Source organism: Egretta garzetta, unplaced genomic scaffold, assembly GCF_000687185.1.
Source record: "Egretta garzetta isolate BGI_Z169 unplaced genomic scaffold, ASM68718v1 scaffold760, whole genome shotgun sequence".
Taxonomy (NCBI): Eukaryota; Metazoa; Chordata; class Aves; order Pelecaniformes; family Ardeidae; genus Egretta; species Egretta garzetta.
Window position 1 is genome coordinate 85,181 of NW_009258217.1, and position 5,262 is coordinate 90,442.

The following is a 5,262-nucleotide window of genomic DNA, read 5'->3' on the forward strand; positions in this document are numbered from 1 at the left end:
CTGGAGCACAACCAGGAGGGGCTTGGGGGGTGCTGAGCAAGCCCAGCCATTTCAGGGCTAAGCTATTCACGTGGTGAGTTCTTAATCCTATTTCCATGAGTGTTTCCATTCTTGGAAGCTGGATCCATCCGTAAAGATTTTTTTAAGTGCCTATAAATACTTTTCATCTCAAAGCTTTTTGCAAACAGACATGCTGGGTCTGTGCAGAAATCCCCTCCCTGATTGCTGAGATAGGGCTCCCACCTGAAAACAAAGCGACCGCTCGGCCAGCTTACTGCTCCCCCATGCAGCAGCTTGCATAGCATATTTAATATTGATCTCAGCAGAGATGAAAGTAGGGAGCTCAAGGGAGGGTTGACATGGCTAGTTAGTTACATCAAAAGTATTGCAGTTTGGCCACAGTCCTGAAATATGCATTATTGTGAGAAGTGAGATGGTACCTTCAAAGCCCTCAGCACACTAGAGCTTGAACATCCTCTAGGATGGAAGGTGTCTCCAAAGATGAGCGAGGGTCTAGCACTAAGGCTGAACAACCAACATAATTCCTTCAGTGGGAAAATGACTTCTGAACACAGTGTAACACTGTGTACAACCTCGCTTACCCACAAAACCAAAGATCGACTTCTTCCAAACAGCTCTAGCAACCATTGAGTTTATACGATGACTCATTTCGACTGCATATTCTGTCCCCGCGCAGCCCTGTCTGGCTCGGTTTTCCCTTTTGCAGACAAGGCAAGCATGAGAGAAATAAGCACATTATCATCCTTGGAGGGAATTAATTAGACCAGGCAATTCTCAAGGCGAACAGTGCATTTCCAGTGCTCAGGTTCACTGTGTTTTGGACAGTGTATGAGAAATGGGAGCGCCCTCAGACTGCCATCACCTCCCATGCAATGCCTGGCTGCCCTGACATCACCAGGAGCCTCCTCGATAACCATCCTCCTATTTCTCATCTTTAACCCTGCATGTGAATGGGGATCCTGTGCTCGACTGGAGCAAAAAGGGAAACTTATCCCTTTTTAATTGGGATACTCTCTGCCCAGAAACATATAAAAATACAGAACACAAACCCAGTAAGGCATCTCAAGACAACACTCCTAAGAGCCAGTCAGCCAGCAAAGTGACTTGCAGCAAGAACAAGCGAAACACGAAGTTGTTGCTCTGCATATTCAAAATGTGCATTTACAACCAGACAAACCTTGCTCTTGTGTTTTTCAACAACAGTCCAGACTGGAAGGGAAATTATTAGTGTCCCGACTTCACCTCGGCATGGAGCGGCTCCCTCCAATGGTCCCAGCTGTGCAGAAGAAAGTTCTTTGGGAAACCCAACCCATTACAGGTACATTTCTTCAGACCTTGTAGAATATTCCTCATTATCCTCTTTCCAGCAAATCAGCTTTTGCAGGTTCAGCTGCAAGACTGAAAAAAAAAAAAAGAAATAATTATTTCTAATAGAAAATATACAAAGGATTTTTATTTTTTAACTGGACTTAGAAAAAGATTAAACTTTTCACTGGAAAAATTAAAGTTTTCTCTAAAAGAGGACATGAAGGAATCTAATTACTGACCTATAGTATCAGGAACAAGGATGAGCAAGGCCTGCAGACTGTCCCTCCACACATCTCCACAGGGTGTCAGTGTTATTTCAAATTTGGGTCGTTTTACACGGGCATCAGATTAATTTCTCACCACGTTATTTCCATGAGTCTGCTCCTCACAGAGCTGCTGCCACCACAGCCGCCGTGTCACAGAGCTCCCCCTTTCCTCCCATAGCCAGCATTAAAATGAAATCTCTTAAAATGGGGAAAGAAAACACATAGTCATGGTGGTCTGGGGATAATGGGAGGATTTTAAAGATTTGAAACAGGGCTCAAAATCTGCTACCAGTTTGCTGGTGGGATTCCCAGTTCCTGCTGGGTGATGATCTTTCGGCAGGTGACCCAGAGCTCCAAGGGCTTTCCTTGCCGGAAATGTAGCCTCAACTATGAGCATCTCTGGTGCTTCAAGACTGCTGCAACCCATTCTGTGTTTTAAAGCTGTTTGAGAGCCAACTCCGAGGCAGAATAAAGCTGTTTAAGTTGACCCTTGCCAAAAATTATTTTCCAGACACGTTACTAATATGGCTGTGCTGAAACAAGGTCCCACTGTACTCTGGCAGCTGTGGCAGATGTGTGGTGCGAGACACAATATCCCCACCAACCTGCGTGCTCCAGGTGACCGCACAAGCCGGCTTCAGTTCTTCTGCAAGGGTTGGGCTCTGCTGGGATGCCCTGTGAGCCAGCACTCCCATTCTGGGCAGCTTGCTTCAGTTTCCATTGGTCCAGCCTACCTCCTCCAATACTTCTACCCGTACAATAGCTCCCCTTCTAACATGTAATTTTGGGAGAGTTATTGGAGGCAGACCTCAGCTGTATGTCTAACAGGGATGAATCCTGGGGTCAGGAAGGTTCTACAGTTATTAACTACTCAGCATTTCAATCCTTTATCACATTATTCTGAAATGGGGCATTTCTTACCAGTTCTGGGCTCCCTGGTTCAAGAAAGATGAGGAACTCCTAGAAAGAGTTCAGAGGAGAGCGACAAGGATGATAAGGGGACTGGAGCATCTCCCCTATGAGGAAAGGCTGAGAGAGTTGGGCTTGTTCAGCCTGATGAAGAGAGGACTGAGAGGGGACCTCATCAACACATACAAATCTCTTAAGGGTGGATGTCACGAGGACAGAGCCAGACTCTTCTCAGTGGTGCCCAGTGACAGGACAAGGGGCAATGTGCACAAACTGAGACATAAGAGGTTTCAGTTGAACATGAGAAAGAACAACTTTACTTTGAGGGTGACAGAGCCCTGGAACAGGCTGCCCAGGGGGTTGTGGAGTCTCCTTCTCTGGAGATATTCAAAGCCCACCTGGACAAAGTCCTGTGCAACCCACTCTAGGTGAACCTGCTTTAGCAGGAGGGTAGGACTAGATGATCTGCCGAGGTCCCTTCCAACCCTTGCCATTCTGTGATTCTGTGATTAAGGACATCATCCCAAAGAGCTTTTCCTGAAAGCAATACTCAAGAATGTGCTTGTATAGGGACAGGCAACAAACAGGCAGCACATCGTGTGCTTAGCCCTGCAGAGGACGTGCTCTGCCTTAGATATGTGGCAGTAGTTTGACAACCAGTAGTGTTTTCCAGCAAAACCACCAATTTAAGTTGACCCCACCATGCTTCTCACTATTTATCCTCTCATCCCTATGCCAGCCCTTCAGTTCTGCCAGTACAATAGCCTGTGAGGCCATGCAGTAAACTGAATCGCAGAATTGATCTTGATTAAAAATAACCTGGCAAAATATATATTTAACCCAGATTAATTATCCCATCTCACCCACCAACTGGCTGCACAGTAGTTGTGCCACCAGGAACAAGCATGGGAGGAGAGGCAGGTGGGAAGGAGGTGTTGGACATTCTCATCAGTGCTATTGACAACAGTGATGTTCAATCTACATGCTTGGAGTCTGTCAACCTACACACTTGGAGTTTGACCCGCATTAGAGTAATGAAGAGATGAAACCCCAGACCTCTAAAAATACCTAGGGGTCCGATTTTGCATAGATTTCAAGGTTTTCATGTTCCCCCTACAGGAGCAACCAGCTTACTTTCTCTGACAAATCTGTCCCACACTCTGCGAGCAGACAAGATCAGAGGTGGGGAAGGGGCAGCTGGAGTCCTCATCTCCAAGTTGATGCTCACTTCACAAGCTCAGCAGCTTGCTCAGGTGGTTGCTCACAAGATTACAGCTAGTCAGAAGATGGTCAGTGGGTCCTCTACTCAGCGCCCAACCTTTCTGTCTGTAGCCCTTTTCAAAGAGTTTTCTATGGGACGACCACTAGCTCTTTTAAATTATGACTACTTGGTCCAATTTGAAGGAAGCCGGAGGAGTTGGGACCTGACAGTGGCAGGTCACACAAGGGGACAAGGACCTTGTGTTGGAGAGGTGACCAGATGGAAGGCCAGGCTCTGGGACCAATGTCAACTATTTCCAGCACAGAACATGCTAGAACATGTCCAGAGGAGAGCAACCAAGCTGGTGAGGGGTCTGGAGCACAAGTCTTATGAGGAGTGGCTGAGGGAACTGGGGTTGTTTAGCCTGGAGAAAAGGAGGCTCAGGGGAGACCTTATCACCCTCTACAACTGCCTGACAGGAGGCTGTAAGTGAGGAGGGTGTTGGTCTCTTCTCCCTGGTAAGGGGCAATAGGACGAGGGGAAATGGTCTCAAGTTGTGTCAGGGCAGGTTTAGGTTGGATATTATGAAAAATTTTTTCACCAAAAGGTTTGTTAAGCATTGGACCAGGCTGCCCAGGGAAGTGGTTGAGTCCCCATCCCTGGAGGTATTTAAAAGACAGGTAGACGAGGTGCTTAGGGACACGGTTTAGTGGTGGGGTGGCAGGGTTAGGTTAACGGTTGGACTTGATAATCTTAAAGATCTTTTCCAACCTAAACAATTCTGTGATTCTATGAAACAGGGGAGGAGGATATTTCCTCTAGTCACAGTTCTCAAGGGGAAAGTGGGGAAGATCACACGCCCCAGAGGAACTCCAGAACAAGGGAGCATCTTGCAGACCTTCGCCAAGACTCCACAGCAGCCATCGCACTACGGGTTTGTTTCTAGCTGGACTAAGATGGCTGGTTCTTTCTGCTTTCCCCTACCACAGCAGAGCAGGGCACCAGGCAGGCTACCGGCCTCACAGCAAGCCCTGCTCCTGCGCAAAGCTACCTGGTGGTCTGCAGAACATAAAAAAGATTTTGGAACAGCTGCAGTAGATGATGGTAGAGAAGGAATATTGACTGGGACCACTGTGGCTATTTCTTAAGTCTTTAAAAAAGAAACATCATGGCAGCTATTTAGCATGGTTTTTGAAAATTCAAATATTGACAGAAGGAAGTTTTCCAAAGGGTGCCAGCAGCTTTTGCAGCAACCCCAGTAGTAGAAACAGACTGAGGCGTCAGATGTGGGCTGTAGCACAAACCAAACCCGCAAGCTCCACGCAGGCAGGAGAACTACCAGCTGAGCAACAGCCGCACTTCACCCTGCTGCAAGATGTGCGGCTGTGTGCTGGAGCAGGGGGGTGGCGAGGCTTGGAGGGTGGAAGGGAGAGGCTAAAATGCTCCGAGGAACTACAATCGCACTTGCCAAATTCGGCATTTTACTGGGAAAGGGAGAGAGTGACTTCACTTTTTACCTCCCCTTCCCCACTTCCCCTGACCCAAACAGACAGATGT